Here is a 27112-nt window from a genome sequence, read left to right on the forward strand (position 1 = left end):
ATTGCCGTTTTATTTGGATCCGATGAGCCGAAATGGATGAAATACGGAAGTCCAGTTTCTGCCTTAAAACATTTCCAGAAGCTGATTGGTCCCATTGGGGTACGTTTGGGCCTTCCGGAAAACACTGTTAAGCATTCATGATTGGTCAAAAGAACATGACAATCTATGATTACCGAATTAAGGTGGGACAAACTCAGTTCAGCAGAGGGAGTAAAATAAGACGGAAGAGCGAGATCGAAACCTAGCACCATCTCAAAAGACTTCCAAGAAATTACGTTTCGAAAGTGAGGTATGAAAACAGAAAGGTCCACCCTCTTTTCTTCCGGCGCTTGAATTCAAATGCAAGTATTCTTGATTTAAATGAATTGCTGTATTTGTTTATATACTGATAATATTTCACAGGCTAACTGATAATTGGAAATCGGCATGAATTAATTAATTCACAAGTTAGAAACATTAACTAATAGCAATAGACAAAGGACACAACAGTTTTCACAATGTTTCTGATTCTGAAAACACGCTATTCGCAATGTTGTAGGATTGACAGCTCGCATGTTTCTAACATAACATATTTTTTGCTAATTGTGTAGCTCATAAAACCTCGGATTCTGGATTTATTTTGTATTACACGAAGCTTGGCAAAGTAAGTGTAACAAACAATTTTAATTTTTCATTATTGCTGCTGTATAATGGTTTATAATGGTAATCAACGGCATCCCATATTTACACGAATATGAATCCTTTTATTCTAGTTGATAACTGACAGCTTGTCTTTCTCATGGAGGATTCTTTCATTATATTACATGAAATACAATTGATTATATATTGGTAGTATAACAATATACAACTGTAATAATAGCCTACGTTGACCATTGTGCTGAAATGGGCGACATCATGACTAAAATGCACAGTTTGGGCAAAATGTACCTGTGTTTCAAACGGGTGGGTATAATTTGAGTTACGTTACAACAGGAATCCTTTCCAAAAACGTCGTAAATATCAAGGTTGCCAACAAACAACGCATACAGGGTCGTATAACAGTAGAATGAGATACCGGGTAGGGAGTGAGCTATGTAATTACGTTTTCACCACGTTTATTCGGAAAAATGTCTCTTCATTCTGGTAGCCTTCACCATTTCTCGTTCGTTGGCTTAGTTATTATTTCCGGTGTTCCTGCATTTGCCGGTGAACTCTGCTGCGTCTCAATTGGGGAATCGCTATGGTTGAAATGTAAATAATGACCGCTAGCCCCAGTATTTTATTAGCTAGGTGGCTTGTACACAATTGTTACTGATGATACTGTATATACCTACTCGTACTACAGAAACATGCATTGTGTTTTGCCAAGTTCTCTCTGTTAATCCTGTTTCCCAATTATATTAGGTAATTTGTGTCGATGTTGTTGAGTTCATATTGCCTAGTTAAATAAAGATGAAATAAATTAGAACATTTAAAATATCTACTTTGACCTATTTCAGGTAATCCCAATGCTTGATTCACTACATTTGCTCTTGAATAACTTTCCAGTCGTTTTTGCTTTACATTCCGACTTTTGAATGTCTGTTTATTGGACATATATTAGTGTCTAATAAAAAAGAGCAACTTATTTAAAGCATCCTTATTTAAAGCATCCTATCTGTTTTAAGGTAATAGTGTGTGTAGTGTAGGACCTCTTCATGTCCACTAGGTGTCAGCACAGCTTCAATAATGTCCCACCAGGTTCAGTGGTGTAAATTACTTAACAAAAATGTATTTAAACTACTCCACTACATTCCGTTTATATCTGTTTTTTTTGTATCTGTACTAGTACTCTTTCTGTTTCTTTACAACATTACATTTTACTTCACCACATTTCTAAAGAAAATATATTTTTTACTCCATACAGTTTCCCTGGCACCCAAAAGTACTTTTTGCATTATGAATGCTAAGCCGGACAGGAAAATGGTCCAATTCAAACACTTATCAAGAGAACATCCCTGGTCATTCCTACTGCCTCTGATCTAGCAGACTCACTAAACACATGCTTCGTTTGTAAATTATGTCTGAGTGTTCCCATGGCTATTTCTTAAATAAAATTACAAGAGAATTGTGCTGTCTGGTTTGCTTAATATATGGAAGGTCAAATAATTTAGACTTTTACCACTGATACTTAAAGTATCTTTTAGCAATGATGTTTACTTAGTATTTTACTGGGTAACTTTCACTTTTACTTGAGACATTTTCTATTACAGTTTTTCTCAATTGCTAAAACACTAAAACCCATTGGCTGAACAAATTTCTCAGTTGCCTGGACTCATTTAGCTAATTATGCAGTCTGTTGTCAACACCTTGGATCCACCAACTGTTCCTCAATCTTCTTCTGATGACTACAAGCATAGATTATAAATCTTCAAAACCTACACTATATAGGATGTATGTGTTTAGGAACGGGAGACGAAATTCAAAAGGGACGTGTTTCCAATTAACAGTAATTAGACCCTAGAAATGTTATTCCATCATCTTAATATTGGAACTTTGTCCCTTCATTTGCCTACTACTGTCTATAAAATATCATAACGTGGGTTTTTTTCTTGGGGACAAGGTATCGAACGGAACGCTTTGAATGGTCTACAAAGCATGCCCCCAGGTCAAAGTTGGCTTGATGCAGACAAGGATTATATTGTTACTCCACGACATAGTATGTTATCACAACTCTATTAAAAGGACATTCTATACAAGGTGTCACTTCAGTCTTTTTTTTTTGATGCGAACCTAGCCCCTACCCACCTCAAGTTAGCTCTTTCATGCCAACAAAAGGTGACATCAAAAATGGCTCTCTAAAAATTGCTCTTCTCAGATTTGCACTCGCAAACTCTGGTTTGGGGAGTAACCACCATAACTACTACTCTACCAGACAGACAGACTCCTTTTTCTTTTTCACATGCTATTACCTAACAACCTTATTCTAAAATCGATTACGTCAATATTTTCCCTCAATCTACACGCAATAAATACCCTATGATGAAAAAGTGAATATTGGGGTTTATACATTTTAGCAAATGAATTACAAATAAAAAACAGAAATACCTTATTTACATAATGATTCATCCCCTTTACAATGAGTCTCAAATTCAGCTCAGGTGCATCCTGTTTCCATTGATCATCCTAGAGCTGTTTCTACAACTTGATTGGAGTACAGCTATGGTAAATTCAATTGATTTGACATGATTTGGAAAGGCACACACCTGTCTATATAAGGTCCCACAGTTGACAGTGCATGCCAGAGCAAAAACCAAGCCAAATCAAATTTTATTTGTCACATGCGCCGAATACAAGAGCTGTGGACCTTACCGTGAAGGTCTTACTTACGAGCCCTTAACCAACAATGCAGGTCAAGAAATAGAGTTTAGACAATTCTTCCTAAGTAAACTAAAGTAAAAAAATGTAAATCCATAAGTAACACGTGACAATTACATAACAATAACGAGGCTATATACATGGGGTACCGGTACCGAGTCAATGTGCAGGTTAGTTGAGGTCATTTGTAAAGGGACTTTGCATTTGTAATTAACAGTGAGTAGCAGCAGTGTAAAAACACTGGGAGGGTGGGGGCTCTTTGACAATTTTTTTTGGCCCTTCCTGTGACAATGCTTAGTATATAGGTCCTTGATGTCAGGAAGCTTTGCCCCAGTAATGCACTGGGCCGTACGCACTACCCTCTGTAGCGCCTTATGGCCAGATGCCCAGCAGTTGCCGTACCAGGAGGTTATACAACCTCTCAGGATGCTCTCGATGGTGCAGCTGTAGAACTTTTTGAGGATCTGGGGATCCATGCTAAATATTGTCAGTCCCCTGAGGGGGGAAAGGTTTTGTCGTGCCCTCTTCACAACTGTGTTGGTGTGTTTCGACCATGATAGTTTGTTGGTGATATGGACACCAAGGAACTTGGAACTCTCGACTCGCTCCACTTCAGCCCTGTCGATGTTAATGGGGGCCTGTTCGGCCCTCCTTTTCCTAAAGTCCACGATCAGCCCCTTTGTCTTGCTCACATTGAGGGAGAGGTTGTTGTCATCGAGCCAGGATGTCCTGAGGCATGGTTCCAGGGTTCAGGTCCTCTGAAAGAGGGGAGAGAGGGAGAGAGAGAATTAGATGGTGCATGAGACATGAGAAATACTCCAGATATAACAGATTGACCCTAGCCCTCTGACACAAACATTTGCAGCATAAATACTGGAGGCTGAGATACGAGGGGTCGGGAGACACTGGCCATGATCTATGATTCCCCCGGACAGGGCCTATGGTTCCCCCGGACAGGGCCTATGGTTCCCCCGGACAGGGCCTATGGTTCCCCCGGACAGGGCCTATGATTTCCCCGGACAGGGCCTATGATGTAGTGGACCCTACCAGAAAACATTTAGTTACTTTTTGCATTTATTATGCTTTACGTCTTACATATACACAAGAACAACACATTTCTCAATTTTGGTGAAAGTTGGCCATTAGCTAACCACAACTTTCCTGCCTGTCAAAGACATTCATGAACTACGACAACTATCAATCTGACAGTGTGGGGTAGAGAAATTTCAACTAACGGGTGAAAAATTAACCAGGTTCTTTCTGTGTATATGCAGAACAGTATACAAATACACTAATAATACATCCAGTCTCTGGTTATTGGTGATACTTTTCATTCTGCCCTATTGTGACCTTTGACCCCTTACAAAGGGCCTTAAATTTCCACATTCTGGATGTCATCCTGCTGAACTTTCATTGTTTGATCTAGCGTGTGAAAAAAAAATCCCTCACTTGTCCCATGTGGGCTGACCTACGGTGCAGTTGGATGGAAAGGTGCTACTTGATGTAGACATGACGTGATTTGGGATGAGGGGAAATGTCAATCAATGACAGTTGAAATTGCTAATTTATTCTGCACATTGCTATATTTGTTCATGTAGACATTGAATATGTTTCATGTGGGTGATGCATTTCATTTGTAGTCTTTCTTAATTTGTCCTTTTGAAATATATTTAACATAATTTGGTGGGATGTCTGTAAGAAATCACTTGTGACGATCAATATTTAAATTTTGTGTAATGATATCAAACACTCACTTCTCCTGAAGGGCGTACATAATATGATTCACTATTCGCCATAAATGTAAAAGCATTAGATTTCCGTATGCATGGCCCAAAAGGACTTTCCACCACATTTCCTGTTCATGCAGAAAATTGAAAGGGGGCACTTTGGGAGAACTGAGATGTTTGATACAAATTACTGAGCAACTCCTCCCTCCTTGAAGTAATCATTGCTTAGACAGGAATGGGCAGGTGAAACCAAAGGCTCCACTCCATGGCTTTAACCTGTCTAGTCATTTCTAATCAGTGATTACTTCTAGGGAGGACAAAAGGAGGGATATATGTAAAGATTGAGCGAGCCACTACGGTCAGCTGCACTATACTTTTGACCTCACCTGTATATTGTCTGTAACCATTCCACAGATATCTTGTACAGTGGAAACACTTGAGTCTCTGCCTCGTCCACATCAGCAATAACTCATCACTCCTACTCCAGGTAATTTCATTAGCATGAAGTTTGATACCCATATGACCCCACTCAACCCCAGGAGCCAAGTGTTAACATTCAATCTAACCTGGGGCCTTACGTATCAAGAGTCTCAGAGTAGGAGTGTCCTCTCGGATCAGGTTTGCAGTTTACAACAAGAATAAGATTATAGACACATCCTAGATCAGCAATTACTCTGAGATGATTTGTGGATGAAGTTCCAGGTCCCCCTCTGTCCATGTTATGTTGTTCATTTGGATCTTAACATGGCTTTTGGGGGCCCTAACCAATATTTGGTTTAGGGGCTGCCCACCTCGCTGGCAAAACGTTGTAGTGCTCTTGACGGTGGAGAGGAATTGAAAGTTTAATTATTTACATTTCAATTGTGGCCATTTTGCCATTGTGCAGGGAAAGGTTTAGCAATTTTGAATACATTTCATGCAATTAGACTCATTTTGCCATGGAGCAGAGAAAAGGTGCAGTATTACAGTGAATTTGCTGCAATTCTACACATTTTGCCAAGATTTATGCAATGTTAACCATATCTGAGTGAGAGTGACCTAACAATTCTTGGTGGATCCAAGAAGTACAAGCCCCCACACCATTCTCCAACCTCTGAAATGTTGTGTTTGATGTGTGCATTTTCAAGTACCCCTTAATATTTAGTCTTTGTCTGTCTGGTAGAGTAGTGGTTATGGTGGTTGCTCCCCAAACCAGAGTTTGAGAGTTCAAATCTGAGAAGAGCAAGTTTTAGAAAGCCATTTGTAATGTTGCCTTTAGTTGGCATGAAAGAGCTAACTTGGTGTGTAGGGGGGGTAGGGGCTAGTTCCCATCAAATAGAATGACTGAAGTGGCACCTTGTATAGAATGTCCTTTTAATAGAGTTGTGATAACATACTATGTCGTGGAGTAACAATATAATCCTCCTGATTCAGAATGATCTAGGCAAAGCTGATCTTAGAAAAGTACTCCTCTGTACGCATTTATGAAATGTCTCAGGCTAAGAATGCTGAACTGGAATCAGTACACCCCACCCCCCGTCAAAGTAATGTTATTCATTCTACTCACAAATGCTAAATAGATCCTAGTTCAGCACTCCTACTTCAAGCCACCAAGTGACTGTTGGGTATTGGGTGCTAAATGTCTTGAACAGTGGTTGAAAAAGTACCCAATTGTCATACTTGAGTAATATATAATAATAATATATGCCATTTAGCAGACGCTTTTATCCAAAGCGACTTACAGTCATGTGTGCATACATTCTACGTATGGGTGGTCCCGGGAATCGAACCCACTACCCTGGCGTTACAAGCGCCATGCTCTACCAACTGAGCTACAGAACCACAGTAAAAGTAAAGATATTTTAATAGAAAATGTCTCAAGTAAAAGTCACCCAGTAAAATACTAAGTAAACGTCATTGCTAAAAGATACTTTAAGTATCAGTGGTAAAAGTATAAATTATTTGACCTTCCATATATTAAGCAAACCAGACAGCACAATTCTCTTGTATTTTTATTTAAGAAATAGCCATGGGAACACTCAGACATAATTTACAAACTAAGCATGTGTTTAGTGAGTCTGCTAGATCAGAGGCAGTAGGAATGACCAGGGATGTTCTCTTGATAAGTGTTTGAATTGGACCATTTTCCTGTCCAGCTTAGCATTCAAAATGCAAAAAGTACTTTTGGGTGCCAGGGAAACTGTATGGAGTAAAACATATTATTTTCATTAGAAATGTGGTGAAGTAAAATGTAATGTTGTAAAGAAACAAAGAGTACTAGTACAGATACAAAACCCCCCAGATATAAACAGAATGTAGTGGAGTAGTTTAAATACATTTTTGTTAAGTAATTTACACCACTGGACTTGAAAGGAACACCTCAATTACCTCGACTAACAGGTGCCCCCACACATTGACTCTGTACAGGTACCCCATGTATATAGCCTCGCTGTTTTTATTTTACTGCTGATCTTTAATTATTTGTTACTTTTATTTCTTATTTAACACATGTTTCTTACAACTAAATAGTTGGTTAAGGGCTTAATGTCAGCATTTCACTGTAAGGTGGTATTCGGCGCATGTGACAAATACAATTTCATTTGTTACACATGAAAACATGTTGTGAACCTGGTGTGACATTATTGAAGCTGTGCTGACACCTAGACATCAAGAGGACCTACACTACACACACATATACACACACACACACTAAAACCTTAAAACAGTCAGGCTACCTCTGGCGAGCACATGGAGGGCTGTGCAGCCCCCCAAAGAAATGCCACCCCACACCATGACAGACCCACCGCCAAACCGGTCATGCTGGAGGATGTTGCAGGCAGCAGAACGTTCTCCACGGCGTCTCCAGACTGTCACGTCTGTCACATGTGCTCAGTGTGAACCTGCTTTCATCTGTGAAGAGCACAGGGCGCCAGTGGTGAATTTGCCAATCTTGGTGTTCTCTGGCAAATGCAAAACGTCCTGCACGGTGTTGGGCTGTAAGCACAGCCCCCACCTGTGGACGTTGGGCCCTCATACCACCCTCATGGAGTGTGTTTCTGACCATTTGAGCAGACACATACACATTTGTGGTCTGCTGGAGGTCATTTTGCAGGGCTCTGGCAGTGCTCCTCCTGCTCCTTCTGCACAAAGGCGGAGGTATCGGTCCTGCTGCTGGGTTGTTTCCTTCCTACGGCCTCCTCCACATCTCCTGATGTCTGTCTCCTGGTAGCGCCTCCATGCTCTGGACACTACGCAGACAGAAACAGCAAACCTTCTTGCCACAGCTCGCATTGATGTTCCATCCTGGATGAGCTGCACTACCTGAGCCACTTGTGTGGGTTGTAGACTCCGTCTCATGCTACCACTAGAGTGAAAGCACCGCCAGCATTCAAAAGTGACCAAAACATCAGCCAGGAAGCATAGTAACTGAGAAGTGGTCTGTGGTTATCACCTGCAGAACCACTCCTTTATTGGGGGTGTCTTGCTAATTGCCTATATTTTCCACCTGTTATCTTTTCCATTTGCACAACAGCATGTGAAATTTGTTGTCAATCAGTGTTGCTTTCTAAGTGGACAGTTTGATTTCACAGAAGTGTGATTGACTTGGAGTTACATTGTGTTGTTTAAGTGTTCCCTTTATTTATTTGAGCAGTGTATATATGTCCAATAAACAGACGTTCAAAATTCGGAATGTAAAGCAGAAACGACTGGAAAGTTATTCAAGAGCAGCTGTAGTGAATCAAGCATCTTGGGATTACCTGAAATAGGTCAAAGTATATATTTTAAATGTTCTAATTTATTTCATCTTTTTTTAACTAGGCAATATGAACTCAACAACATCGACATAGACACAAGTTACCTACTATATTTGGGAAACAGGATTAACACAGAGAGAACTTGGCAAAACACAATGCATGTTTCTGTAGTACGAGTAGGTATATACAGTATCATCAGTAACAATTGTGTACAAGCCACCTAGCTAATAAAATACTGGGGCTAGCGGTCATTATTTACATTTCAACCACAGCGATTCCCCAATTGAGGTGCAACCGAGTTCACCGGCAAATGCAGGTGAATTAATAACTAAACCAACGAACGAGAAATGGTGAAGGCTACCAGAATGAAGAGAGACATTTTTCCAAATAAACGTGGTGAGTGAAAAACGTAATTGCATAGCTCACTCCCTACCCGGTATCTCATTCTACTGTTATATGACTCTGTATGCGTTGTTTGTTGGCAACCTTGATATTTGCGAAGTTTTTGGAACGGATTCCTGTTGGAATGTTCCTCAAATTATACCCACCCGTTTCAAAGGAGGTTGGTAAGACCTTAATTGAGGAGGACCGGCTCATGGTAATGGCTGGAGCGAAATCAGTAGAATGGTATAAAATATATCAAACATATGGTTTCCACATGTTTGATGCCATTCCATTTTCTCCGTTTCATACATTTTGAGCCGTCATCCCCTCAGCAGCCTCCACTGCTGGGTTTTCTATAATACATTTTGCAGTGAATGAACAGATTGGTCGCCTTCCCCTGCTGAGATGTTGTATGCACCATAAAATGGTTGCGTGCCACATCGACTGCCGTTGCACACCCGATTTCTATAACATACGATGTCGTTAGCTGATATGTAAAATACCTATCCAGGCATTGTAAGGTCTGGCATGCGTCAGAAATGCCTGGGCAGAGACAACATGCCCATTGAAAGACTGAAACAATGATGTATATAAAGACTAAAGTGCAGATGCTATGTATTGGCAAATGAGAGGCTTGGAAGCCACCGGTCGGCCATATTGGTACTTTTCAGAAGAAGCAGTCCTCCCATAGAGCTAGATAGCCTCAATGGCGCTGGCACAAGTACCAAGATGTCTATCTTCATTTTAAAGTAGTCCATTTATTCTTATAGGAATCCCCACCCAGTTAACTACTTTAAAATGGGTTATATCTATGATGAATCCTCTATTGAAATACAGTAAATGGTTCTACAGAATTTATTTGAAATGTTTCAAGTACAAAATTACATAGTATACTTTTTTTGTAAGTATACCTCAAGGAAAATGTTTTATTTTTATTATTTGTATGTTTAGCTCACAAAATATAATTTAAAGTATGCATTAAGGTGTATGTGATATAATAAACATGGCAAAAACATTTTTAGACATTAATAAATGCATTTTCTATAGCTTCCAAAACTATTTCACAATGGTGGGGTACAAAAATGGAGAAGCTCCCACTGTCAGTTATCTAGTGTATATGTAAATAATTGCTCTGGGCCCGGTTTCCCAAAAGCATCTTAACGCTAAGTTCATCGTTAGAACCTTCATAGGAGCATCATTAAATGTTTGAGCTTTTCCCAAAACCATTGTTATTAATGTTGCACTTGAAAACGCTCATAATCAAATCAAACTTTGTCATATGCGCCAAATACAATGCCGAATACAACATTTTATTCATTGTTTAGCAGTCTTATTGCTTCTCCGGGTACAACTTGGCTCTCCTGTACAACTTGGCGCTCCGGTACAACTTGGCCCTCAGGTACTGCTTGCCGTGCAGTAGCAAAGAGAATAGTCTATGATTTACGCCACTGGAGTCTGACAATTTTTTGGGCTTTCCTCTGTATATACAGTGGGGAGAACAAGTATTTGAAACACTGCCGATTTTGCAGGTATTCCTACTTACAAAGCATGTAGAGGTCTGTAATTTTTATCATAGGTACACTTCAACTGTGAGAGACGGAATCTAAAACAAATATCCAGAAAATCACACTATGATTTTTAAGTAATTCATTTGCATTTTATTGCATGACATAAGTATCTGATGACCTACCAACCAGTAAGAATTCCGGCTCTCATATACCTGTTAGTTTTTCTTTAAGAAGCCGTCCTGTTCTCCACTCATTACCTGTATTAACTGCATCTGTTTGAACTCGTTACCTGTATAAAAGACACCTGTCCACACACTCAATCAAACAGACTCCAACCTCTCCACAATGGCCAAGACCAGAGAGCTGTGTAAGGACATCAGGGATAAAGGCTGGGATGGGCTACAGGACAATAGGCAAGCAGCTTGGGTGAGAAGGCAACAACTGTTGCCGCAATTATTAGAAAATGGAAGAAGGTCAAGATGACTGTCAATCCCCCTCGGTCTGGGGCTCCATGCAAGATCTCACCTCGTGGGGCATCAATGATCATGAGGAAGGTGAGGGATAAGCCCAGAACTACACGGCAGGACCTGGTCAATGACCTGAAGAGAGCTGGGACCACAGTCTCAAAGAAAACTATTAGTAACACACTACGCCGTCATGGATTAAAATCCTGCAGCGCACGCACGGTCCCCCTGCTCAAGCCAGCGCATGTCCAGGCCCATCTGAAGTTTGCCAATGACCATCTGGATGATCCAGAGTAGGAATGGGAGAAGGTCATGTGGTCGGATGAGACAAAAATAGAGCTTTTTGTTCTAAACTCCACTCGCCGTGTTTGGAGTAAGAAGAAGGATGAGTACAACCCCAAGAACACCATCCCAACCGTGAAGCATGGAGGTGGAAACATCATTCTTTGGGGATGCTTTTCTGCATAGGGGACAGGGCGTCTGCACCGTATTGAGGATGGATGGGGCCATGTATCGCGAGATCTCTGCCAACAACCTCCTTCCCTCAGTAAGAGCATTGAAGATGGGTCGTGGCTGGGTCTTCCAGCATGACAACGACCCGAAACACACAGCCAGGGCAACTAGGGAGTGGCTCCGTATGAAGCATCTCAAGGTCCTGGAGTGGCCTAGCCAGTCTCCAGACCTGAATCCAATAGAAAATCTTTGGAGGGAGCTCAAAGTCCGTATTGCCCAGCGACAGCCCCGAAACATGAAGGATCTGGAGAAGGTTTGTATGGAGGAGTGGGCCAAAATCCCTGCTGCAGTGCGTGCAAACCTGGTCAAGAACTACAGGAAACGTATGATCTCTGTAATTGCAAACAAAGGTTTCTGTACCAAATATTAAAGTATGCTTTTCTGATGTATCAAATACTTATGTCATCCAATAAAATGCAAATTAATTGCTTAAAAATCATACAATGTGATTTTCTGGATTTTTGTTTTAGATTCTGTCTCTCACAGTTGAAGTGTACCTACAGTGGGGCAAAACGGTATTTAGTCAGCCACCAATTGTGCAAGTGTTCCCACTTAAAAAGATGAGAGGCCTGTAATTTTCATCATAGGTACACTACAACCTATCCTATGAATGAAATTTTACAACGTAGGTGCACACAGGTCGAGAGACAAATTTGAGGTGACATTCAAAACCGCTTTGCACACTCTTGACTGCATCTAGCTGATATAGGGTGTACTTGTTAGTCCAACAGTTGCAAACGAGAGTTTGCACAAATTCAGGTATGTTTATCCCCGTTTTGTTCCGTTTTAAGAAACGTTTTTCAACAAATTAGGCGGAATGAATACACCCCTGATCACGCGTAACTGCAGTTCACTCTCAAAACAGCCACATTATATTCATTCTCTTCCATTTGCTTGTGGACTTCAATGCATAACACATCAGTTGTATGTGACCAGGTGAAAAAACCTTTCCAAGCCAACCGCTACACACAGCCTACTGTATGTACATAGTTAGCTAAAGTAACGTCATAGTCAGCATAGCCAATAAAACTAATGTGGTAGTAAACTCGCTGCAATCATGCAGTAACTTAGTGTACATTCAGTAAGCAGTTACACCGGCAGGCCCCGGAGTCAATAAATAAGTAGTTGGTGTTGGAAAATCATAGCCACCGAGCTAACACAGCATCCCTGTAGCTAGCTGCATTTTCTAGCTAAGTAATTGAAAGTGAAAAAAAATGACACACTCTCTCTCGCTATTTCTCTCTTGCGTTTCCTTCATTTTGGAAGAAATGAATATGTTCAAAACTGTTCAACTATTGTCTTTCACTCTCTTTGAGTCAACTACTCACCACATCTTATACACTGCAGTGCTAGCTAGCTGTAGTTTATGCTTTCAGTACTAGATTCATTATCTGATTTGTCACACCCCGGTCTTAGTTATCTTTGTTTTCTTTATTATTTTGGTTAGGTCAGGGTGTGACATGGGGGATTTATGTGTTTCTTCTAGTCTAGGTGTTTTGTATGTGTATGGGGCTGTTTCCTTTCTAGGTAGTTTGTATGTCTATGGTTGCCTAGATTGGTTCTCAATTAGAGGCAGCTGTCTATCGTTGTCTCTGATTGGGAACCATATTTAGACAGCCATATTCTGTGGGTACTTTGTGGATGGTTGTCTTTGTGTCATTGCACCAGATAGGACTGCTTCGGTTTTCACATTTGTTGTTTTGTATTTTGTAGTGTTCTTGTATATCGTCTATATTAAACATGTTGATCACTAACCACGCTGCATTTTGGTCCTCCTCTCCTTCAACGGAAGAAAACCGTTACATGATCCTTTGATTGGGTGGACAACATGTCAGTTCATGCTGCAAGAGCTTTGATAGGTTGGAGGACATCCTCCGGAAGTTGTCGTAATACTGTGTAAGTCTATGGAAGGGGGAACCATGAACCTCCTAGGTTTTTTTTATTGAAATCAATGTACCCAGAGGAGGACGGAAGATAGCTGTCCTCCAGCTACACCCTGGTGCTACGCTACAGCGTGCTGTTGAGGCTACTGTAGACCTTTGCAAATAGTGTTTTAATCAGTTATTTGGTGACGTGATTATATTTAGTATAGTTTTATCTAAAAAGTATACCTTTTTAAATGTTTTACAATTAAATCTTTTTTGAAATTCACTGAGTAGGATGGTACTTCCCTTCCTCCTCTGAGGAGCCTCCACTACCATGGTTGTATACACATCTTAAAAAGGTAGTTTGTAAATGTGTAGAATGTCTTTGATTTGGGTCCACACTGGCAAGTTAACTTATCAATAAGACAGTCAAAGGATTTTCTTCTGAGTAACTGATCAGGACAATGCACTTTCCATTCAGCATCAGGCAACTTTGATGTAAGCCTTGATCACACCTGTAGTGACTACTTCTATCCGTCACGCCCATTGTTGCGTATCCATTCTTAACTAGATACAGCAACAGGCAAAAGTTTGGACACACTTACTCATTCAAGGGTTTTTCTTTATTTTACTATTTTCTACATTGTAGAATAATAGTGAAAACATAAACTATGAAATAACACATTGAGTCATGTAGTAACCAAGAAATTGTTCAAAAACAAATCAAAATGTATTTTATATTTAGCCACCCTTTGCCTTAATGACAGCTTTCCTTCACCTGGAATGCTTTTCCAACTGTCTTGAAGAAGTTCCCACATGCTGAGCACTTGTTGACTTCACTCTGTGGTCAACCTCACCCAAAACCATCTCAATTGGGTTGAGGTTGGGTGATTATGGAGGCCAGGTCATCTGATGCAGTACTCTTCTCGGTCAAATAGCCCTTACACAGCCTGTAGGTGTATTGGGCCATTGTCCTGCTGAAAAACAAATAATAGTCCCACTAAGCGCAAACCAGGTGGGATGAAGTATCACTGGAGAATGCTGTGGTAGCCATGCTGGTAAGGTGTCCCTTGAATTATAAATAAATCACAAACAGTGTCACCAGCAAAGAATCCCCACACCATCACACCTCCTCCTCCACGCTTCACGGTGGGAACCACACATGCGGAGATCATCTGTTCACCTACTCTGCGTCTTACAAAGACCAAAAATCTCACATTTGGACTCATCAGACCAAAGTTTAAAAAATAATAAAACTAACAAGTAATTCAAGGGCAGCAGTAAAATAACAATAGCGAGACTATATACAGGGGGTGTACCAGTACAGAGTCAATGTGTTGAGGTAATATGTACATTTAGGTAGCGTTATTAAAGTGACTATGCATAGATGGTAACAACAGAGAGTAGCAGCGGTGTAAAAGAAGGGGGTGTCACGCCAGGACCTTAGAGATCCTTATTCTCTATGTTTGGTTAGGTCAGGGTGTGACTCGGGTGGGAAATTATGTTTTCTGTTTCTTTGTTTTTGGCCGAGTGTGGTTCCCAATCAGAGGCAGCTGTCGATTGTTGTCTCTGATTGGGGATCATACTTAGGCAGCCCTTTTTCCCACCATTAGGTTGTGGGATCTTGTTTTCTGTTTAGTTACTGTTGCCTGACAGAACTGCGTTTTAGATTTTGTTATTTTGTTTGAGTGTTTTTTAAAATTAAAATCATTAACACTTTCCACGCTGCGCCTTGATCTACTCTTTCTACCACGAACGAGAGCAGTTACAGAAGATCCCACCAAAAATGGACCAACCAGCGTGGCCAGGAGGAGTGGACATAGGAGGATATCCTGGATGGAGAAGGACCTTGGACGCAGGCCGGAGAGTATCGCCGTCCAAGGGAGCAGATGGAATGGCGATGATAAGAAGAGTTAAGTCAACGACAGAAGCCCGAGAGGCAGCTCCCAAAAACATTTTGGGGGGCACACGGGGAGATTGGTGGAGTCAGGGTTTAGACCTGAGCCAACTCCCTGTGCTTACTGTGGGGAGCGTGTGACCGGTCAGGCACCGTGTTATGCAGTGATGCGCACTGTGTCTCCAGTGCGCATTCACAGCCCGGGTGTGCTCTGTGCCAGCGCTCCGCAGCTGCCGGGCTAGGGTGAGCATCCAGCCAGGACTCGTTGTGCCAGCTCTACGCTCCAGACCTCCAGTCCACCTGCACGGCCCAGTATATCCTGCGCCGGAGGTGTAGAAGCACGGTGGCTAGGAAAAACTCCCTAGAAACGCCAAGAGAGGAACCAGGCTAGGAGGGGTGGCCAGTCCTCTTCTGGCTGTGCCGGGTGGACATTATAACAGAACTTGGCCAAGATGTTCAAATGTTCATAAATGACCAGCATGGTCAAATAATAATAATCACAGTAGTTGTCGAGGGTGCAGAAAGTCAGCACCTCAGGAGTAAATGTCAGTTAGCTTTTTATAGCCGATCATTAAGAGTATCTCTATTAGAGGTCGACCGATTATGATTTTTACCGATACCGCTACCGATTTATTGGAAGACCAAAAAAAAAAAAGCCGCTACCGATTAATCGGCCGTTTTGTTTTTTTTTACATGTATTTGTAATAATGACAATTAAAACACTACTAACACTAATACTGAATGAACACTTATTTTAACTTAATATAATACATCAATAAAATCAATTTAGCCTCAAATAAATAATGCAACATGTTCAATTTGGTTTAAATAATGCAAAAACAAAGTGTTGGAGAAGAAAGTAAAAGTGCAATATGTGCCATGTAAGAAAGCTAACGTTTCAGTTCCTTGTCTTCAATATTCCCAGGGAAGAAGTTTTAGGTTGTAGTTATTATAGGAATTCTAGGACTATTTCCCTCTATACCATTTGTATTTCATTAACCTTTGACTATTGGATGTTCTTATAGTTACTTTAGTATTGCCAGTGTAACAGTATAGCTTCCATCCCTTTCCTCGCTCCTCCCTGGGCTCGAACCAGCAACACAACGACAACAGCCACTAGATCGAAGCAGCGTTACCCATGCAGAGCAAGGGAAACAACCACCCCAAGGCTCAGAGCGAGTGAAGTTTTAAACGCTATTAGCGCGTGCTAACTAGCCAGCCATTTCACTTCGGTTACACCAGCCTCATCATGGGAGTTGATAGGCTTGAAGTCATAAACAGCGCAATGCTTGACGCACAACAAAGAGCTGCTGGCAAAACGCACGAAAGTGCTGTTTGAATGAATGTTTACGCGCCTGCTTCTGCCTACCACCGCTCAGTCAGATACTTAGATACTTGTATGCTTGTATGCTCAGTCAGATTATATGCAACGCAGGACACGCTAGAGAATATCTAGTAATATCATCAACCATGTGTAGTTAACTAGTGATTATGATTGATTGTTTTTTATAAGATACGTTTAATGCTAGCTAGCAACTTACCTTGGCTTACTACATTCGCGTAACAGGCAGTCTCCTTGTGAAGTGCAACGAGAAAGCGGCAGGTCGTTATTATGTTGGACTAGTTAACTGTAAGGTTACAAGATTGGATCCCCGAGCTGACATTTATTATATATTATTATATTATATTACTGACAAGGTGAACATCTGTCGCTCTGCCCCAGAACGAGGCAGTTAACCCACCGTTTCTAGGCCGTCATTGAAAATAAGAATGTGTTCTTAACTGACTTGCCTAGTTAAATAAAGATGAAATAAAGGTCTAAAAAAATCCAAATCAAAAATACAGATTTCCGATTGTTATGAAAACTTGAAATCGGCCCCAATTAATTGGCCATTCTGATTAATCGGTTGACCTCTAATCTCTACCACTCCTGCTGTCTCTAGAGAGTTGAAAACAGCAGGTCTGGGACAGGTAGCACGTCCGGTGAACAGGTCAGGATTCCATAGCCGCAGGCAGAACAGTTGTAACTGGAGCAGCAGCACGGCCAGGTGGACTGGGGACAGCAAGGAGTCATCATGCCAGGTAGTCCTGAGGCATGGTCCTAGGGCTCAGGTCCCCTGGGAGAAAGAGAGAATTAGAAAGAGCATACTTGTGATGATCCATGGCCCTAAGCCTCCAGTGATTAACCATGGCCCGAAGCCTCCAGTGATGATCCATGGCACGAAGCCTGCAGTGATGATCCATGGCACGAAGCCTGTAGTGATGATCCATGACACGAAGCCTCCAGTGATGATCCATGGCAGTCCGGTCTGCAGTCCGGAGTCTCCAGCGACGGTCCCCAGTCCGGAGCTTACAGGGGGGGTTCCTAGTGATGAAAGATGTTGGGTTTGCGCTAGACATAATGTTTTCTTTGATGGCCAAAAAGCTCAATTTTAGTCTCATCTGACCAGAGTACCTTCTTCCATATGTTTGGGGAGTCTCCCACATGCCTTTTGGTGAACACCAAATGTGTTTGCTTATTTCTTTCTTTAAGCAATGTTTTTTTCTGGCCATTCTTCCGTAAAGCCCAGCTCTGGGGAGTGTACAGCTTAAAGTGGTCCTATGGACAGATAGTCCAATCTCCGCTGTGGAGCTTTGCAGCTCCTTCAGGGTTATCTTTGGTCTCTTTGTTGCCGCTCTGATTAATACCCTCCTTGCCTGGTCCGTGAGTTTTGGTGGGCGGCCCTCTCTTGGCAGGTTTGTTGTGGTGCCATATTCTTTCCATTTTTTAATAATGGATTTAATGGTGCTCCGTGGGATATTCAAAGTTTTGGATATTTTTTTATAACCCAAACCTGATCTGTACTTCTCCACAACTTTGTCCCTGACCTGTTTGGAGAACTCTTTGGTCTTCATGGTGCCGCTTGCTTAGTGGTGTTGCAGACACTGGGTCCTTTCAGAACAGGTGTACCGTAATTTCCGGACTATAAGCCGCTACTTTTTTCCCACGCTTTGAACCTCGCGGTTTATACAATGACTCGGCTAATTTATGGATTTTTCCCGCTTTCACAAGATTCATGCCGCCAAAAAACTGAGCACCGTCACATAATGTGACGTAAATCGAGCGCGCTCAAACTTCCCATCATTCTGATTACGGTAGTAATTTTGTCACCCTCATCATTGCAAAGACAAGGAGAAATGCATATGATGCAGCTTTCAAGTTGAAGGCGATCGATCTGGCTGTTGGAAAAGGAAATAGAGCTGCTGACAGCGTGGAGCATTGTCAAAAAATCCACTATCATCAACGGGTTTCGAAAGGCTGGACTGCTGCGTGTTGAAGAGGGCAGCGATCCAACATCGGATGAAGCAATTTGGAGGCTATTCAACTCCGACACCGAAGGAGAACTTCAGTGGTTTCAGTGCACAGGAGGAGGAAGATGGTGACCAATTACTTTCTTGGTAGGCTACTGTTTACTGCTATTTAAAACAAACAAAAAATTGTTATAAGCCGTGTTTCGTTAAAGCCTATTTATTTTTGTTACAAGCCGTGTTTCGTTTAAAAGCTGTGTAAAGTTTAAACAAATTAATGTACCGGTAGGCACCTGCGGCTTAAACATGTGCAGCTTATTTATGTACAAAATACTTTTTTTATTTTTTATTCAGTGGGTGCGGTTTATATTCAGGTGCACCTAATAGCCCAGAAATTACGGTATATATACTGCGATCATGTGACAGATCATGTGACACGTAGATTGGACACAGGTGGACTTAATTTAACTAATTATGTGACTTCTGAAGGTAATTGGTTGCACAAGATCTTATTTAAGGGCTCCACCTCTCCATTTTAAACTTTAAACATTTTTTCATTTCACTTCACCAATTTGGACTATTTTGTGTATGTCCATTACATGAAATCCAAATAAAAATCAATTTAAATTACAGGTTGTAATGCAACAAAATGGAAAAAACGCGAAGGGGGATGAATACTTTTGCAAGGCACTGTATCGTGTACCAGCTGTTATTTACAAAAATAAGTAGTCCGCCGCCCCTTGTCTTACCAGACGCCGCTGTTCTATCCTGCCAGTACAGCATCTAACCAACCAGCTGTATGTTGATAGTGTCGTTGTACAGCCACAACTCCTTGAAGCATAGGATATTACTGTTTTGAATGTCCCGTTGGTAGTTTAATCTTCTGCGTAGGTCATCTATTTTATTCTCCAAAGATTGCACATTTGCTAGCATGGAAGGAAGTGGAGGGTTATACAATTTATGAGGCTGGAAACTCTAATGAATTTATCCTTTGCAGCAGAGGTAACTCTGGGTCTTCCCTTCCCGTGACGGTCCTCATGAGAGCCAGTTTCATCATGATGATTTTTGCGACTGCACTTGAAGAAACTTTCAGATTTTCCATATTGACCTTCGTCTAAAAGTAATGATGGATTGTTGTTTCTTTTTGCTTATTTGAGCTGTTCTTGCCATAATATGGACTTGGTCTTTTACCAAATAGGGCTTTTTTCTGTATACCACCCCTACTTTGTTACAACACAACTGATTGGCTCAAACGCATTAAGAAGGATAGAAATTCCACAAATTAACTTATCAAAGCCCACCTGATAATTGAAATACATTCCAGGTGACTACCTCAATGAAGCTGGTTGAGAGAATGCCAAGATTGTGAAAATCTGTCAAGGCATGTGTGGCTACTGTGGTATATTAATTTCTGTATTACCAAAGAGAGAGAGAGACACTTCACACACCAGTCAGAGTTATACTTAAACTACACCATTAATAATAATTAAGCTTTGCAATAGCATTTGACTTTCAACAATTCACTATCTCTAATGAATAGTTGAGTGTCAACATAATGGCAACCGATCTTTTATAGCAAACATCCACCCCCCTAGTCGACATGACAAACCACAGATAATAGGAACTGTTCAAAAAGAAAGACTTTTACTTAAAAGAGGAGTATCCCATAGCCAGATAGCATTTGCTATAAATTATCATTCAGTTTGGTCTCCAAGACGAGGTTCTAATCTCGTTCCTGGTACTTTCTAGTACAAAAACACCAACTCATCCAATGGCATATATCAATTGTCAACTCTAGATACTCCCATCTCAAGTAAAACCCCTACTCCTGGACAAGCTCACTGAGGGGAGTGAGCCTCTAGGTCATAAACTATCTCAAGATAAGTGCAACATCAGAGGGGACATACAATGGTTCCAGACACTGCCATACACCTCCCTCCAATGGGAAAAGGAGGGAGTGACTGGCGTACAGACAGGGAGACAAGTAATTGGTTCCACATTAATTACGCCATCCCTTCACGTGGTTTAAGAATAGGTAAAGACACATTCACATAAGAAGATGATGTTCCATTCTGTCCTCTTCTCTTTCTGATATTCTGCATAGCACCAGAGACATGTGAAAGACAAGCCTGACCTCTCCCCTCTCTGGGCCCCAAGTGACTGAGCCCTAGCTGAGAAGGGAAAAGTGCAACTGCCAACACTATAGTCCAAAGGGATACATCCTAATGACATGTATCTCACATAAGCATATTATGCAAATAAAACATCTTATCTATGTTACCCAACTAATTCTGATTCATCCACCACACTACTTTGAAGAATCTCAAATATATTTTGATTTAACAATTTTTTGTTTACTACATGATTCCATATGTGTTATTTCATAGTTTTCTATAATGTAGAACATTGTAAGAATAAAGAACAACCCTGGAATGAGTACGTGTCTCCAAACTTTTGACTGGTACTGTATAGAAATGTAATTACATCCAACACAATGTTGAAAAACAGAATGCTTCCCATCACAAGATCACACAACTAGATGTGAGCTTGACGTGATCCCAACACTGCCGCCAATGTAATGAAAGAAAGTGAAAGCTGCAACAGGGAGTCTAACCAGAACTTACATGTGGAAAAGTGAACTCTAACACCTGTTGCCTTGAAAGTCTAGTAGGCCTCTGGGCAGAGGCAGTAGGCCTACAATGCTGGCATATGCTTTGTTACAATAGCCTAAGTATATAACATGATTGACACAACTGTAATAATCATCATGAAATGGCCTTGGAAGTGCCATAAGTGTAAACCAACATAATTCCTAATTTTACGTTAACTTGTTTAACTGCATTGATATGGCTCTTTTTGATCACAGTCCAGACTTGTTATCGTTGCAAATACCATGCAGTTGCACCAGGGGAATTTAAACCAAAGATTTTATGTTGCAAGTGTTTGGTTTCTCTACATTTATTGATGAATTTATTTCCCATCATGAAAATGTAACCCTATTCCCCAATCAAATATGTTCATCGATACCACACACAAAAAAGACAAAAACAGATTTTTCTCCAATCTGTTGGTTAACCCTAAAAATCTGACATAGCACCAGTATCCCAAAGTATTAAGCGAAAACAAGCATAGAAAACAGCATTGGCATTAATAATAATACTAGTAAAAAAAATGTAAGGCTACTATTACATTCTAAGTATTTTGGTGACAAACTGGTTGATTAACAATATTGGGTTGTTATTTTCTAAAAGGCAGTGTAGAACACCTTTGCCCAAAATGCATTGCTCCAATAAATAATAAAATATTGTTCCGAAGTTTTCCCCCGAAAAATGTATATTCCTATGAATGATGTCGCACCCGTTTTCTTTGTATTTTCCTACGAATTAAGTCACACCAAATGTGTGTATTTTCACACAAATTAAGACCCACAAAAACGTAACAAAATCTGCTGAAATACATTTTGCACAAATTGAGTGTGAGATTGTCTTGCAGATAGAATGGTTGTTTTTATTGGGAATATTCAAATTCATATTTTTCAATATTACATTTTTTTTTTTTAGACAAATATTTATGTTTTGGGTATCAGTTGTCAACTCAGTCAGTGGCTTGCCCTTTAAGATCGTTTTTAAATAGTGCCTTCGGAAAGTATCCAGACACGGACTTTTCCCCCATTTTGTTACGTTATATCCTATTTCTAAAATTGATTCCATTTTTGTTTGTTTCATCATCAATCTAAACACAATACCCCATAATGACAAGTTTTTGAAATGTTTGCTAAAAAAGAAATATTATAATAAAAAAATATATTTACATAAGTATTCAGACCCTTTACTTAGTACTTTGTTGAAGCACCTTTGGCAGCGATTACAGCTTGAGTCTTATTGGGTATGACGCTACAAGCTTGGCACACCTGTATTTGGGGAGTTTCTCCCATTCTTCTCTGCAGATACTCTCAAGCCCTTCGCCCCAGTCTGAGGTCCTGAGTGCTCTGGAGCAGGTTTTCATCAAGGATCTCACTTTACTTTGCTCCGTTCTTATGTCCCGCGATTCTAATTTGTCTCCCAGTCCCTGACTCTGAAAAACATCCACACAGAATGATGCTGCCACCACCATGCTTCACCGTAGGGATGGTGCCAGGTTTGATCCATACGTGAGGAGGACCTCTTTGGGCCAAAGAGTTCAATCTTGGTTTCATCAGACCAGATAATCTTGAGTCCTTTAGGTGCAACTCCAAGCGTGTTGGCATGTGCCTTTTACTATGGAGAGGCCACTCTACCACTAAGGCCTCATTGGTGGAGTGCTGCAGAGATGGTTGTCTTTCTGGAAGGTTCTCCCATCGCCACAGAGGAACTCTGGAGCTCTGTCCGATGGTCACTGTCAGAGTGACCATCGGGTTCTTGGTCACCTCCCTGACCAAGGCCCTTCTCCCCTGATTGCTCAGTTTGGCCTGGCGGCCAGCTCTAGGAAGAGACTTGGTGGTTCCAAAATTGTTCCGTTTTAGAATGATGTAGGCCACTGTGTTCTTGGGGAACTTCAAGGCTGCAGACTTTTATTTTGGTACCCTTTCCCAGATCTGTGCCTCGACACAACCCTGTCTCGGAGCTATACGGACAATTCCTTCGACCCCGTGGCTTGGTTTTTAATCTGACTTGTACTGTCAACTGTGGGACCTCTTATATAGACTGTGTGCCTTTCCAAATCATGTCCAATCAATTTAATTTACTACAGGTGGACTCCAATCAAGTTGTAGAAACAGCTCAAGGATGATAAATGGAAACAGGATGCACCTGACCTCAATTTTGAGTCTCACAGCAAAGGGTCTGAATACTTATGCAAACAGGTATCTGTTTTTTATATTTTTAATACATTTGCAAACATTTCTAAAAACATGTTTTTGCTTTGTCCTAATGGGTTATTGTGTGTAGATTGATATAACACATAACACATATGGAATCGTGTAGTAACCAAATAAGTGTTAAACAAATCAAAATATATGTTATATTTGAGATTCTTCAAAGTAGCCACACTTGACTCGAAGACAGCTTTGCACACTCTTGGCATTCTCTCAACCAGCTTCGTGAGGTAGTCACCTGGAATGCATTTCAATTAATAGGTGTGCCTTGTTAAAAGTTCATTTGTGGAATTTCTGTCCTTCTTAATGCGTTTGAACCAATCAGTTGTGTTGTGACAAGGTAGGCGTGGTATACAGAAGGCAGCCTATTTTGGTAAAAGACCAAGTCCATATTATGGCAAGAACCGTTCAAATAAGCAAAGAGAAATAAAAGTCAATCATTACTTTAAGACATGAAGATCAGTCAATCCGGAAAATGTCAAGCACTTTGAAAGTTTCTTCAAGTGCAGTCGCAAAAACCATCAAGCGCTATGATGAAACTGGCTCTCGTGAGGACCGCCACAGGACAGGAAGACCCAGTTACCTCTGCTGCAGAGGAAAAGTTCATTAGAGTTACCAGCCTCATAAATTGCAGCCCAAATAAATTCTTCAGAGTTCAAGTAACAGACACATCTCAACATCAACTGTTCAAAGGAGACTGCGTGAAGCATGCCTTCATGGTCTAAGTGCTGCAAAGAAACCACTACTAAAGAACACCAATAAGATAAAGGGACTTGCTTGGGCCAAGAAACCCTAGCAATTGTCACGCCTGCTCCCGCTGCCCTTCATTACGCACACCTGTCACCATCATTATGCACAGCAGCGCTCATTGGACTCACCTGGACTCCTTCCCTTAGTTGATTGCCCCGTCTATAACTGTCTGCTTCCCCGTTTGTTCCCGGTGTCTGAATTAATGTCGTTATGTGTTAATTTCCAGACACTGTCCTATCCTGTTCCGTTCCATGTCCGTTGATAATTCAATGTTCACTCTCTGTACAAGCTTTTCGTCTCTACCAGCATCGATCCTTACAGCAATGGACATTAGAACGGTGGAAATCTGTCCTTTGGTCTGATGAGTCAAAATTGGAGATGTCTGGTTCCAAACTCTGTCTTTGTGAGATGCAGAGTAGGTGAACTGTGAAGCATGGAGGAGGAGGTGTGATGGTGTGGGGTTGCTTTGCTAGTGACACTGTCTGTGTTCTATTTAGAATTCAAGGCACACTTAACCAGCATGGCTACCACAGCATTCTGCAGCGATATGGCATCCAGTCTGGTTTGCGTTTAACCTCTCTAGGGGGTGTGGATGTTAGCGTCGCACCTGGCCAACACCCAGTGAAATTGCAGAGCGCCAAATTCAAAAACAGAAATACTCATTATAAATGTTAATGAAACATACAAGTGTTATACATGGGTTTAAAGGTAAACTTCTTTTTAATCCAACCATGGTGTCAGGTTTCAAAAAGGCTTCACGGAGAAAGCATACCATGGGATTATCTGAGAACAGCGCCCAGCAGACAAATCATTACAAACAGTTCTCAGCCAAGTAGAGTTACACAAGTCAGAAATAGTGATAAAATGGACCACTTACCTTTGATGATCTTCATATGTTTGCACTCAGAAGACTCCCGTTTACTCAATAAATGGTTTTGTTTTGTTTTTCTTCGATAAAGTCCATGTTTATATTCAAAAACCTCAGTTTTGTTTGCGCGTTTTGTTAAATAATCCACTGTCTCAAACAACATCCGGTGAAATTGCAGAACGTGAAACTCAACAAAACAGAAATTCTCAATAATAATAAATATACATAAAAGATACAAATTTTATACACCAGCTTAAAGAAACTTCTTGTTAATCCAACCGCTGTGTCAGATTTCAAAAAGGCTTTACGGCGAAAGCAAACCATCTGATTATCTGAGAACAGCACCCATCAGACAAATCATTACAAACAGTTAGCAGCCAAGTAGAGGAGTAACAAAAGTCAGAAATAGCGATAAAATGTATCTCTTACCTTTGATCTTCATGTGGTTGCACTCCGAAGACTCCATGTTGTACAATAAATGTTAGTTTTGTTCGATAATGTCCCTTTTAATGTCCAAAAACCTCAGTTTTTTTTGGTGCGTTTTGTTCAGCAATCCATTGGAACAAAGCACGGTCACAACAGACAGACGAAAAATCAAAAAATTACCATAGTTCATAGAAACATGTCAAACGATGTTTAAAATCAATCCTCAGGTTGTTTTTGTCATAAATAATCAATAATATTTCAACCGGACAAAAGCTTCGTCAATAGAAAAGGAGAAACAAGAAAGGCGCGCTCCCGGTCATGCGCTGGACTCATGTCTGGAAATTTCCACTGTCCACTTATTGAAAGTGCTGTATCTCCCTCATTTTTCAGAGTAAAAGCCTGAAACGATGCCTGAAGACTGACCACATGTAGAGATCGTGAACTGCCATAGAGATCGTGAACTGGGTCCTAAGTCTTTGTATGGTGGATAGGCTTTCAATGGAAAAACAGCCTTTCAAAATAAAAGCACTTCCTGGATGGATTTTCCTCAGATTTTTGCCTGCCATATCGGTTCTGTTATACTCACAGACATGTTAACCGTTTTGGAAACTTTAGGGTGTTTTCTCTCAATCTACCAATTATATGCATATCCTAGCTTCGGGGCCTGAGTAGCAGGCAGTTTACTATGTGCATGCTTTTCATCCAAAATTCTAAATGCTGCCCCCTACCCTAGTGAAGTTAATGGGACTATCATTTGTTTTTCAACAGGACAATGACCCAATAACAGGACAATGACCCAACACCTCCTGGCTGTGTAAGGGCTATTTGACCAAGAAGGAGAGTGATGGAGTGCTGCATCAGATGACTTGGCCTCCACAATCACCCGACCTCATCCCGGTGGAGTTGGACCAGAGTAGCCACAATGTGGAAGCATTCCAGGTGGAGTTGGCAAAGCTATCATCAAGGCAAAGAGTGGTTACTTTGAATAATCCAAAATCTAAAATATATTTTGATTTGTTTAACACTTTTTCTGGTCACTACATGATTCCATATGTGTTATTTCATAGTATTGATGCCTTCACTATTATTCTACAATGTAGAAAATAGTAAAAAATAAAGAAAACCCCTTGAATGCCATCCTGAAAACCCTAGTAACAATCTTTTGACTGTATATTTAGAAACACATATTTGAATCACTGTTCTGCAAAATATGGTTAAACTATTGAAATATTTTCTGTGCTAGACATAACGAATAATGTTTGCTTCATAAATGTTGTTTTCTGTTCGGAAAAAATAAAACACAAACAAAATTAGCCCTGGAGCATTATGTATTGCTATAAAACAAAAACAAAAACTTAACCATTTGAGATTGTAGAAAATGACAGGAAAAAATATGATTTATTTTAAGGCAGTGAATGGTCTTGTCTTGTGACTTATGAAAGAGATACAAAAATGTAACTTAATTTTCCTTATTGCAGTTTCACAGGAATCCCCCAAGGG

At 40.7% G+C, this 27112-nt stretch overlaps 1 long non-coding RNA gene across 1 annotated transcript; it reads left to right on the plus strand.

Annotated features, from left to right (window-relative positions):
• The first annotated feature begins 351 nt into the window (after window positions 1-351).
• On the plus strand, window positions 352-26905 carry LOC127932206 (uncharacterized). The gene is made up of 3 exons (XR_008144535.1): window positions 352-643; window positions 5478-5550; window positions 26381-26905. It is a non-coding gene; the product is annotated as an uncharacterized LOC127932206 (long non-coding RNA).
• Window positions 26906-27112: the final 207 nt, after the last annotated feature.

Source organism: Oncorhynchus keta, chromosome 10 (assembly GCF_023373465.1).
Source record: "Oncorhynchus keta strain PuntledgeMale-10-30-2019 chromosome 10, Oket_V2, whole genome shotgun sequence".
NCBI classification, from domain to species: Eukaryota; Metazoa; Chordata; class Actinopteri; order Salmoniformes; family Salmonidae; genus Oncorhynchus; species Oncorhynchus keta.